We start from the raw sequence: 13,825 nt of genomic DNA, 5'->3' as shown, positions 1-13,825 counted from the left end.
TTTATGGAGGGGCGTGTGCCGGCCACTTTTCCAGTGAATAAATAATGTGCCAGATTTTGAGAGGGAAAATATGTGCTCAATACGGTATACAGACTTGAACTAATTCCAAATTATGATTTGGTCCAATGAATCATCTATCTTTCACATTTTCTTTTGAAGACTTTTTTTTAAGAAACACTCGCCCTGTAGTATATCACTCCCACTGACACGCACTACCGGAGCAACACCGGTTAAATTTTAGAATAAATTCAGATAAATGCGAGCACTCATGCCAAGTCTATTACTTGAACCTGTGTAGACGAACTCTACCACAAGGAACCAAACATCTGAACTACGTCTTTAGAAGATATTTGATTTGTTGCACGAAGCATTCTTCAAACACGATGTGTCATCGTTCTTTTGTTTCTCTAGAACCTGCCATTTTGAACATCGTTACGATGTCGTGGTTCCCATAACATAATTTTAACAACTAATTCTAATGTAACATATTCAAAATAACTTAATAAAATTTTAAATGTTTGCCAAACTTTTGGTTACCTGAAATTCTTAAAATCCCCATCACCTAAAAATGTACATTACTACACTTAAATTGAATCTTCAGAGGTGTTCAATGCTGGTCCGAACAAAAGAAGCGTTAAAGTGTTTGCAAAATGTTAGCTGCAATTTTTATTTTATAAGCTATACTTTTCGCAAAACGCATTTCGAGGTTGAACTTTGACCAATGATATATGTAAATTACAGGTTACAAATTTTAGACCATTGGAAACCTTTTTTAAATACGAATCAAAGGATATAATTTTTGTAGCATGTAATCCTCAAATTCTTAGTCTAATTGTTAGTTAAAGTGAAACTTATAAATACGTGCGCGTCATTCTTTGTGAAGATGATGGAGTATATTATAAGTTATACGCTTGGATCCAAAGTCTCTACTGCACATTGTGACCGAGTATCATCTGCGCGAATTCATTGCAATCTCTGTACAATATTGCCATCTCCTAGAAGCCATGCGCCATTTCCTATAGGTGGTCACGGTCAAGGCTCTACTAGTCTACTCTGCCGCATCTGCCTGTGGCCGAATTCGTTGCACAAGAGTAAGAGTGACAATAGTTTTGCGCCAAAAAGAAAGGGACAATAGATGATGGCGTCAAAACAAGTTACGGGAAAAGCACCCTGTTGTAACGGCGTTCCTTGCGGTGGGTTTACATAGCAAAAACGCAAGAAAGAGATACCAGTATACCGGTTGACGGCACTCATGATGAGTCGACTCGTACCACGTTGGATCTACTCCCAAGCAAAAGATCGTGGCGGCACTAGGCCACAACGGGACGAAACAACGCCCATACGGCCACTACACTACACACGGCCCGATCACGAGGAAACAAAAAACGGAAAAGGAGAGAAATAGAGGAAAAATATCAGGGCGACGCAGAGCAACGAGACGGCCACACGTTGAAGCAACCTCATCTCCGCGGGGATAGGCGCCACGTCGCCGCGGGCCGGCCCTGGGCGTCGCGCTTTGCTTTTCGGGATCGATCACCCTCTCCCTCTCCTTGTCGTCAACCGAAATGGTCAGCTGGGCATACGGCCACCGCGGCGCGCGCTGCGACCACGAGCTGGGGATCCAGCCTCGCGGCAGGTCCCCCCACCGCTCTGCAGCTGAGATATGTTCCTTGTCACGGCATACAAAGTATCTGCATATTCGGCTTCTCCTGCATTTTTTCGTTTTTAAATCCATCGCGTATATATCATCACCCGATGCAATTCCGATCGGGTATGCAACTATGTTCCCCTTTTGTCCTTCTTTTCTAGGAGGTCCAGTCGGTTGGGTAAAACAAAAATGAAAATACCTCGCTTCCTAGCATCAAGCTCCCCCGATCGAGCAAGAGTTAGCTGAACGACAGAGAGACAGGCGTGTCTATGTAAGCTATCTGCCGGAATCAGGTTCAAGACGAGGTTTTCAGTCGTATGTGCAGACCACGCATTGTGTCCGTTTGCGCACCAAAAGCCACGTGTTTGAGCCGTACACGTACGGTGCAGATGACTTCTGGCACATGGGCATGGCCGCCCCAGCCGGGATAGTACAGTAGCACAGACGTCTGGTCTGCACTGCACGGAACTTTCGATGGTGCGCCCCAGGCTTCGACGCCAATGCACGGAAGCGGGGGCATGGACTGACTAGGACGGCACGCAAAATCAGCCGTCCTGACTGATCTTCTGGACTGTTCTGCACGCTGCACGTCTGTGGCGAGCCACGCGCCCACGAGCGTTTAGTTCAACTGCTTATTTTGACGACTGACGCTTTGCGCTTGATTGGTTGATTTGGAGCAGCTGTGGTATGCGTACACTCAACAGCTAGCAAGTGCCAAGTACCAGTAACGGGAAGTTCATAGCTGTACGTAACTACGTAATCGATGGTCTCAATCCGATCTTCTCGTATTACCGCCAGAAGTGATGCATGTTTTTGCACGTAAGTGGTAGCGGTACGAGAGAAAAAAAAAGTAGGCCTGCGGGAAAAAAAATCTGTATCGTTTGAAAGAAGAAGACCTTCTCACACAAGACTAGAAAATTCCCGAACCTCATGTCCTACCCATGCACAACGGCACCACGGCGTCACGTGAGAGAAATGGGTCACCGGGGATGCCGTGTTACATGAGCATCGGAGAGAAACGAGAACGTACGCGTTCAGGGAATCTGAACGAAGAAGACAAAACTCCCGAACATACGACTTTTGGTTTTCGAAATGCACGCAAATCTGGTAATGCAAGAATAAAAAACAAATCATGCTCCTACCAAATAAACAACTTAAGAAATGATTGTACAGTAGGGATTTTTTAGGGGATTTTTTTTAGGGGAGTATATTTTAGGGATAATAAATCGATAATTATTCCCAAGAAATCGTTCGCAAACCCTCAAAGCCTTAACAGTGCTGTAAGCCCCGTCGGTCAATAAGTCCAGAAAAGACCACGGCCCACACCACGTAAGACGAGGTAGAGGCCCATTAAGGCCAGGACGAGGACGAGGCAGAAGAGAAAAAGGCCTGAACGAGCCCAGAACAACAACACCAGGCCCATCGTGGGGATTCTTAGGCGGCTTGGTTTGCCCGGCGGCGACGAAGCTGTTTCTTCCTCCCCTGCGCCTAGTCGGGTTCAAATCGAAATTGGAATTTGAGAGGACGCAGATCAAACGAATACCGCAACGAGATAGGGAGCGATAAGCAGCGATACTGCTACCCTAATTTCCTGTGTCGACCCCAGTAGGTGTCATCGTTGTCATGGGGCTGATGGCGCTCGAGCGATTCATCTCCATGCGGCAAGATCTGCGCGACCGGCAAATCCAATCCCGTAGTAAGCCGCCTCTCTTGTCTCTCTCACCGTCTCTTTTTCATTCGCGCATGTACGCATCTAGACTTGATCACTCGACCGTCTTATGCAAAAATTCTTGGTTTTTACTCCTGCTGTTTACGATTTTTTCTCCAAAACCGCAACCTGTTTTTTTGTGTGCGGAAAAGTCTGTTTTCAACACAGAGAGACTCTGAGATGAACTTTGACTTCTTAATCCCTGAAATCGGGACCCTAACCTCACCTTGTTAATCCTGATCAATGCTGACCTTAAAGCTATTTATGAAATCAAGATCCATCTCGGGCTTCCTCTACAAGGTCAGGGTTGAAAATAGATTTTTCTATCTTTTTCCTGTTTCAAATCAACTTGTTTAGATTGATCTAATCCTGCTATATTTGTGACCCTTGTGATGCCACTTTAAGGATAGCAAGATCTTTCCTTTATCTCTTTGAGTAGGCCATGTCTCCAACTCCAACCCATGCAGTTCTTTTGTAACCCCAATTCGCATAGGTAACTGCCCCAGTGACCAAATATTGGCACTGTCACACATTATTGCTGCTTGAGATGAGGCAATCAAAGTACAGAACTACACACCGACATGAGACTTGAGTTTCTTTTTCTTCTCTAATGTCTTCATTATTCATGACAATGGATGATGTGTAGGTGTGTCAATTGCTTCAGTGGCTAAGAGAAAGAGCCCGCCCAGAAAACAAGACGATGATCCTCAAGGTGGTAAGAGAATGAGATATTTAGCGCCGGACCTTCCAATGGTACGCCAATGAATTGTTGCTGGTTGGTAGCTAAATTATGTTACTACTCCTTCCGATCCATAAAAGTGTCGTCCACTTAGTATCAAATTTGTACTAACCTAGTACAAAATGACCGCCACTTTTTATGAATCAGAGGGAGTACTATTCAGCTATGTTCTTGGGACCGGTCTAATTTCCACGACTATTGTCTAATTCATAAATTGTTTTTTTTTTGAAAAGGAGGGTAGCTCCTCGGCCTAATTCACAAATTTTCGAGACCATGACTTGCTAGCTAAATGTAAGTTCTGAAAATATATTTATTTATTTTTTGAACCGACATGGCAGGTGCTCTGCCTTTGCATTAAGAAGAGGGAAACAACAAGTTACAAGCTATAACATAACAAAACAGGAAAATCCGAAGCTATGAAACAATATGGCTCGGCTGTACAAGGACAAAATCTATCTTGCAAAAGCTCTTTCAAACTCGTCAACGCCCTCCTTAATTTGCCCTTTCAATTCACTAGGAGTCCTTTTCTTGCCCTCAAATGTTCTTCTGTTTCTTTCGACCCATATATTCCATATAATGTAGGTGGCCACCGTAACCTCTCTTTTGATGTATTCATTGTTCCTGGAGCCTCTTGTTAGTTTCAGCCACCATTTTTTGACTGTTGCTGCCTCTGCAGCCTGAGTCGCTCTTTCATTTTCCTGGGAGAATACGAACCATACCTCTTTTTCATAAGGACATTTCAAAAATAAATGTCTCGCTGATTCGATGGTTTGATCACAAAATAAGCACTTGTCATTATGAGGCCAATCCAGAGCTCGAAGTCTATCCGCCATCCAAAGCTTGTTCTGAATTAGAAGCCAAAGAAAGAATTTAATTTTTCCTTCGGCCTGTATAGACCAGGTCCTCTCAAGATGGGCACTGAAATGGAAATTATAAGCTGAATTGGTCGAGTACTTCCCCTTCTTGTTAGGCTTCCACTCAATCATATCCGGGTTATTTGACAACACCAAGGACTGCACCTTATCCCAAATTTCTGAAAATATATTTAGACTTCACAACTTTGCTGATACGAGTGAAAAATAAAATATGGATACACACACGAGTAAATTTTATGCTGCTACAACTTGTTTAATTACTTACTAGAGTCATAAAAGATGTCACAGTTCCGTTCCGAAAGAAAAAAAAGATGTCACCGTTATGTAAAATAAACATCACATGTACGTATGCACCACTGCACTTCAGCACAATAATACGGAGTAGATTGGTTCGTCATTCTGAATAGATTGGTTCGTCACCTCACTGTACCTTATATCTGCTCCTTTCGGCAGTAACAATCCAGCTATGATCACAGTGGCATGTAGACATTATACTTTCTACTCCCTCTGATCCTAAATTCTTGACTCAAATTTGCCTAAATTCTTAAAAAGTGTCTAAATACATGTAATATTTTGACAATAATTTAGGATCGGAGGGAGTACTAAGTTGGGAAAATGAAAATAAAGACGGATATTCCATAAATTAAATAGAAACAGAACAAAATGGAAATGTATTAAGTACCTTAGCTTCAAATCTGAAATCTAGAAGAATATTTGATGCCTTTATGTCATGATGAATAATCTTAGGATGGCCTGTGAAGTAAAGAAATAAAACCAGGACACTACAGCTACATACCTTTTCAAATGTGAAAAAGAAAACTAAAAGTATAACGGTAGCTATGGGTGGGAGCTCACAGTCTTCATGAAGATACGCCAATCCCTTTGCAGAACCCAAAGCAATCCGTAGTCTTGCAGGCCAATCCATGGTTGGTCCGCGCCTTCCTGAAAAGACACGTAAATAATCCCTAAGGCCTGAACAAATGCTCAAGAGAATACAATCCAAATGAGAATAGCCAACATTTTGCATGATGGGAGTTCAAAACAATGTTTTCCGGATCTACATAAAAAGGTACTTCCTCTGTTCCTTTTTAAGACTATTCACTTGCCAAAACGTCTTTTGAAGGGAACTGAGGGAGTACACAATAAACCTAAAATCATTGTCTTTTCAATGGTAGCCAAAACAATTGTTGTATTTTTCCAGTTCAATGAAACCAGAGAAAAATAAACATAATTTAACAGAAGAAAATTGAGCAATTAAGCTGGTATCTTCTGGGAATGTGTTTGGTCATGCTTATTGTTATCCCTTGAAATTCTATGGCAGTTAAGGTAGAGAGACCGGGGGACTGCTATTTAATTGTAATGTTCTCAAGTCATGGCCTCATGGTATTTCATTCTCTGAACAATGCACTTGATGAAATTGCCAATTGTACGAGAACAATTTTTTCATAGCATAAATATTAATTCAAATCATTTCAGTATCACAGGTTTAACTTTAAATCACCTGAAAATTTACTAGGCCACAACTCGTAGGGCAGTTGATAATAATAAAAAGGCAATAACTAGGAGATTTGTGGGTACATAATTTAGAACAAAAGATGTCCTAATTGACTTGTAAGGACAAGATTAGAGAGCATTTCAAAAGACAAGAAGCAAAATTGATGCAAATACAACAAGAAATCATACCATGTAAGTGGAATTCCATTGTGTTGTTCGGAACAAACTCATAGACAAGCAACCGCTTGTCTTCAGAAATGCAATACCCAACCAGTGTTACAAGATGTTTGTGATGTACTCGGCTGATAATCTCAACTTCTGCCTGGAATTCACGCTCTCCCTGGCCACTTCCGTCTCTCAATTGTTTGACTGCAACTTCAGTGCCATTCAGCACTCCTTTGTGAACATGCTTCTTCCTTTTCTTTTTGTCTTTCTTCCATTGTTCACAATGCCACTTAATGTGGCCCTTCTCATGGACGTGATGGCACACATAATTAGCATACTTGCCTTTTGATTTGCTTCTACTTCTTTCAGCTGCACCTTTACCTGGACCTCTACTCTTGCTTCTCCCCCTGGACTGAGTGACTAGCAGTTCTGAATGTGAGGAAGAACCAGCTTCAGCCACCTTTCTGGACTCTTCATTTAGTACCCTGGTCTTCACAAGGTTCCAAGTGACAACCCCATTAGGTGCTGAATTGCAAACGGTGACCTTAAAGGTCTCCCAAGTGTCAGGTAAAGAGCCAAATAGCAGCAAGGCTCTCACTTCATCTTCAAATGTGATTCCCATTGAAGAAAGCTGATTTATAGTGCCTTGAAATTCATTTACATGATCTGCAATTGGAGTGCCCTCTTTGTACCTCAAACGCATCAACTGTTTGATCAAGAACATCTTGTTGGTACCTTCTTTGCGAGCAAACAACTCCTTCAATTTCTGCCATAAGGTGCGTGCATGTGTCTCATCAATGATATGGTTCAAAACATTGTCATCGACCCACTGTCGAATGAACCCACAAGCTTGATGATGAAGAACTTTCCACTGCTCCTCAATGATGTCCTCGGGCATCTCAGTGGAGAACGCTGGTTTCCAGTATTCCTTCACATACAACAAATCATCCATCTTGCTCTTCCAAGCTTGATAATTTGTACCATTCAATAATATCATCCTGCTGATATTCACTTCCATCTTTCACCACAAGCAAACTGCAAACAGCCCAAAGCAAACCTTGCTCTGATATGTTGGGAATAGGACAGCAATAAAGCAAATCACAATCCCCTCAACTTGCAATGAACTTTGAGGATAGATTCAACCAACAAGTAAGCAGCGGAATAAACACAAACAACATGCACAAGTGACACAAGGATTTAACGTGGAAAAACATCCTCAACCTGAGGAGTAAAAACCACGCCTGTGGACAACTTCCACTATGAGCAAATGGGTACAAGAGTTTCTCTAGAACATCTAGAGATGCACAACACACTAAGCACATTACCAACCGGTAATCACAACAACAACCATGAGAGGTAGAACCACAACAAAGCAGAGTTGACATAACTTCTGTCCCCTTCGGTATTCTGTTAACTTTTCTTAAACCGCTGATCCAAAAAGCACCAAATTTGGCAAACAAGTATATCCACGAGTCCTCAACAATCCCTCCAAATTTCAGCTCAATTGCACACCGTTTGCCTACCCAAACTGTTCGTCTACCAAAACTACTCTGTTCTGAAACTGCAGTCCCTAAGCTGACGAAACCACTCTCAAATTTGATGCTCCTCTGACCCAACACTCAAACCAGCCAACCAGATCAAAATACTCAAAGTAAGGAACAAGCTCACCAAGTTTGAGTCAATCCAAGCACGTTTGAGCCTCCAATCACCAGTTTGAAGACAACCGGTCTGGAATCACCAATCTAGGCAGAAATCACCTCTAGTTTTTTCTTCCTCTCTTCTCACAGGTTATGTTTTTTGTGTTGCTTTCTCTTGCTCTCACAATGGCAGCCACACTCTCAGGACTTGAGACTTATTGGTGGCTAGGGTTTTCTTCTTCTCCTTATACAACAAGAAGAGCAATCTCAGCCATTAGATGGGACTGAGATCAACGGTTCACAAGCACTAGGCTTGTGGCTGTTTGCTGGACTGAAAGTCCAACTCCATGTGGAGGGATGGCCCAACAGGTGTATCAGGTAAGGCAAGTCACTTGCCTGCGGAACAACTTTCCTTTCCTTTTTGTTTTCCCCGTCTCATTCAAATGTTTTTAACTCCCACATTCTTGACAGCTTTCTCATTCAAATCTTATCTATGACTTTCCAATGGCCGTTTGCTTGTTCATAGTGTGCTGATATAATAGATACGTTAATGTTTTTGCAAGATAAATATTTAAATTTATCCGCTATGGCGTTTTGAGTGCGGGCGTGCCAGTATACCATTGTATACAATTAAACTGATATCAACACATGGAAATAGGAAAACTTGTATCTTATTGAGTCTTGACAATTTACATAGTCCTTTTTCACATGTATTTTCTGAAATGCGCCTTGATAATTATCTGACTTTAACGATTGCAAGGATTCTTGATTCCTGAAATCTCGAAAGAATTTCAGTTAATTACATCTGCGGTATATATACTCGCGGAACACCTCCGATTAAGCTATACCTAAAAGGGTCAATGATCATTTTCGCACATTCTCGAGTTCATGCCGTTGTATAATTATGCAGCCAAACAGACAACACAAGAAGCACGAGACACAAGTTTTAACGTGGAAAACCCAAATCGGGTAAAAAAAACCACGGTGGCACGAAGGCCAAATCCACTATATGATTGTTTGCACACAACAAGTTGTTACGACATCGCTCTTCTATTATCATCTTCATAAACACGGTCAATCTGGCATGGCGACTTAATTTCACGGTAGATGGCCATGTCAGTCACCACGTGTATGCATATTGCTGCCACAAGGATGTTGATTTATGTAGATCGAAACCTACGGAGACGGTGGTCCATCCGTAGCAGCGACACGGCGGCAGGTAGAGCCACGGATGCCAGATAATCCTTTTTAATAGTCCACGGCGACGACACGTCGCCAGGTAGAGCTGTGGACATCACAAATATTTAGAAGCACATGACGACAATGGTGGTCCATCCGTGGCTACGACACGGTGCCAGGTAGAGACACGGATGTCATAGTATCTCTTTCCCTCTTTTAAACCGTCCACGACGACGGCACGCCGTCAGGTACAGTCGTGGACCTCATGAATTTTATAGATTACAATGATGGTCCATCCGTCACGGATGCCACATAATCTTTTTCTTTCTTTCTTTCTTTTTAACCGCCGGCGACGACGAAACGGTGCCGGGTAGAGCCGCGGACCTCATGAATTTTATAGACCACAATGGTGGTCCATCCGTCACGGATGCCACATAATCTTTTTCTTTCTTTTTTTTAACCGCCTGTGATGACGACACAGCGCCGGATAGAGCCGCGGACCTCATGAATTTTATAGACGGCAATGGTGGTCCATCCGTCACGGATGCCACATAATATTTTTCTTTCTTTTTCTTAACCGCCCGCGACGACGACACGACACCGGGTAGAGCCGCCGACCTCATGAATTTTATAGAAGCACACGAGTACGATGGTCCATCCGTGACAGCGACACGGTGCCAGGAAGAGCCACGGATGCCATGAAACTATCTCTCATATTTTGTTGCAGATGCGAGATCGACCGTTAGGCCGTCCCGACGATCTGCTCTTGAAACGAAGGCACCGCTGGAGATTGAAGAGCATGATCTCCTTGCTGACGCTGTACTGGAGCCTTGTATGCCATCTTCTAACTCTTCTTCGTAATCAAGCATAAAGAAGACTACTCGATGACACAACTGCAACACTCTGCATCGATCAGCTTGATAATCCCTTTGGCGGCCAACCTGCACCTTCCGGCTGATCTTCTCTCAAGGATCTTCCTTCTGCTGCAATCCCTGTAAGAGCAGTCGCCTGACGCGATCTTTTCTTGAATATCCTCCTCTGAGTCATCTTCCGGAGGTGGCCGCCTGGCTTCTTCCTCCCCTCTGACCTTCTCTCTGTATCTGCATCTGGATGGAAAAGAACAATAGAAACAAGTGTATATATACCATGCATGGTGGAGGAGAAGACTGCATCCTCGTTGATGTATCAGCAAGACACCAAGACCAGCAGCACTTGAGGGACTTCTTTTGCTTCTGCGTGTACTTCGTGATGTGTTCTACTCTGGAGCTCTCCTTTTCTCTTCTTGTGCAGCTTGCCGTCACCGCCCTGGGCTGGGCGCGGGCGCCGCCGCGCCCCTCCGGCCTCTATCTTTCTTCGTGAGCCTCTGTCTTCTGATCTTCTCTGCCTCCGAGTCCACCCCTCGTTATACTTGGTCACACGGGCAGATCAGGTAGTTAGCTAACAAACTCCCTTCCTCCGGATCAATCAGAACTCCTGCCGTTGGACATACAAACAACCAGTACTTATCTGACTTCTAAACGTTTGAGTTGTCCGGCCGGCATCGGTGGACCATAGGGGCATGTATGTGCTTCAAAACGGTGCGTTAGACCCAGGCTGGCTGATCGATCAATCCCTCTATACATGCAGTGGGTCCACTCTCAGTTTATTTGCTTGAAAGTAGCACTACGCATGTAAATATGCTTGTCATGCAAATCCTTGTCACCTGCATCTTGTTATCACTAATACATGGACCAATGTATGATTGATTTTGACGAGCTTGTTTCTTTAGTGCCCAACCACATGTGTGTCTTCACCAGGACAACCAAAAATAATATAAGTGAATGCTTGTATTCATGTACAAACTAATAGCATTTTGACCATGGTGTTTGCAAATTATCATTCTTTCTCTATATCAATTTCTGTCTTTATTTCTACAAATTTTTGCCAAAAAAGTTGGGACAAAAATCCATCGAACAGTTAATAATACTATATCTAAAGCTAATTTACAAAGAAAAATTCCTCTTGTATCTTCTTAGGGAGTTCGGAAGCATAAATGGTATGCACTTTCAGAGTTTCAGACTACGAGAATTGGCAACTAAGTGGTCAGTTTGAATAAACTTGAGCGTACGTGTGATACTTTGCTAGATTATTGAAGTTCTAACTGCAGCCAAGTTTCTGCAAGAAAAATAAATAGAAGATGTGCTTCTGCTCCATATTTTTCTAGTTTCATACTTTCTCTTTTTGACGGAGTTTCATACTTTCTCACTAGAACATCAATTACACAATTATTCTTTTTAGGAACTTGTAATACTGCTTAGGGAATAACAGGTAAATATCTTAGGAAGGCAACTAATGGCTGTCAGGGTAAAACACTTCATGATGTAATGCTTAATTTACGTACCACTATCACAGTCCATTGGTCTGTTTAACTATGTAATGTAGCAGACTTTGCACAGAGCACCTGGCATGTAATGTTACTTCATACGGCTGTATTCTCTGCCTGGTTAGACGATCTGCTTGCGTATACAATTCCAACGTTAAATTTTCTCACATTCTTGCGACTGCAGGACATCTGGCATGATATACATTCCCTACTGCCACTGCCAGATGCTGCCCGACTCGGCTGTGTTTCTCGTGCATTTCTAAGTTCCTGGAGATGTCATCCCAACCTCACATTCAGTATGAAAACATTGGGCCTAGTTAGAAGAAATGCATTATATCAAGAACATAAGCTGGCACAGAGTTTCACCAATAGAGTTAACCGCATTATGAAAAAACACTCAGGCTTCGGTGTGAAGACATTCCAGCTCGAGACCTGTGGTGATGATTTCACCCCTAGTGATCTCGACAGGTGGCTTCAGATTGCTGTCACTCCAGGGATTGAAGAAGTTAAAATATCACATGCAGCGCCTTCTGGATATTACAATTTCCCATGCTCACTTTTATTCAATGGGAGTGTAAATTCGATTCAACAGCTTTGCCTCATCAGTTGTGCCTTCCATCCCATGGCTGGACTTTCTTGCTTGAGAAGGCTGCGTTTGTGTTATGTCCATATCACAGGAGATGAGTTAGGGTGCCTTCTTTCCAATTCTTTTGCGATGGAGGAGCTGGTTCTCAATGGTTGCATTCTGCACAGGCTCAACTACCTGCAAGTGTTCGGCTGCAAAGCTCTAAAAGTGGTAGAGAATAAAGCTCCAAATCTTTGCAGTGTTTGTATTGATGGCGCCCTTGTACAATTTCCACCTGGAGATCTACTTCAAAGTGAAGGACCTTGTAGTGAGCCTGGATATTTACAAATCTAACCTTGTTCATTACGCCCGTACCAGGCTTCCATCCTCTATGCTAAATCTTGAAACCCTCAAACTATCTTCGGCTGGCGAGGTTTATTCTCAAACTTTTGTTTTCCAATTGTTCTTATGAAATCAATAGATTTATCATTATATACCAGCATTATTCAATGCGAATATATATATCTAACCTGGAATATCTAAGGCAGATGTTCAACACGCCTGTCATACCTGCCAAATTTCTCAAACTCAAGAACTTGGACATTTCTCTTCACGGTGGAGAAAATAGGGGCTTTTCCCCAGCCTTTGATTATTGTTCTCTAGTTTCTTTCCTGGATGGTCATCCGGTTTTGGAGACTTTCAAATTGCGTGTAGTAACTTTATCCTCTTGAACTTAATGGTTATCTAGTATCTATAGTGAAGCAATCATTTACTCTAGCATCTTGTTCCTACGCATGCAGGTATCGCAGACTCGCGTAAAGCATGAATTGATTTCCGAGGACTCGGATCTGAGGCATCTGCCAGGGCACCGCCATAGCAACATCAAGAACGTGAAGATTGTGGGTTTCTGCTCCGCAAAGAGCATGGTGGAGCTGACCTGCCATATCCTTGAGAATGCAACTTCACTTGCGAGCCTTACATTGGACCCTATAAATGATAATGGATCCGAAGACGCCGTTAGGTCTTGTCTCCACAAACCTTTTGGATGTCAACCTGTGTTAGGCAGGCATATCATCAAGCAAGCCCGCAGAGGGCTCTGGGCTATTGAAAGATATGTTCTGGGCAAAGTTCCCTCCACGGTTAAGTTGAATGTTAAAAAACCCTACAGTCATTGTCATACTGTTAAATAATGCACCCATCCTATGTTTTGTCATTTTGCTTTCAAAATAGCGACGTACACTTCAATGTTGCACAACTTATCTCTTGTGACTTAAATTTGCATGGGTTCCTTTTGTAATTTAAGTTATGGAGTAAATTTTGTTGAAGTTGTGATCCAAATTCATTAAGAAGGCGCGAACTTCTGACGGAGCGTAGCAAGGCCCATCGCTGGTAGGCTTGGATCGTTGAAGCCCTAATTTCACCTGTTATATAGGGCCTATTTGCTTTCCGCCCC

General features: G+C 42.8%; 1 pseudogene; it reads left to right on the top strand.

Moving 5' to 3' along the window:
• Positions 1-10,726: 10,726 nt before the first annotated feature.
• On the top strand, positions 10,727-13,566 carry LOC100833872 (annotated as a pseudogene).
• The last annotated feature ends 259 nt before the right edge of the window (positions 13,567-13,825 follow it).

This window comes from Brachypodium distachyon, chromosome 2 (assembly GCF_000005505.3).
Source record: "Brachypodium distachyon strain Bd21 chromosome 2, Brachypodium_distachyon_v3.0, whole genome shotgun sequence".
NCBI lineage: Eukaryota > Viridiplantae > Streptophyta > Magnoliopsida > Poales > Poaceae > Brachypodium > Brachypodium distachyon.
This window is presented reverse-complemented; position numbering and strand designations above follow the sequence as displayed.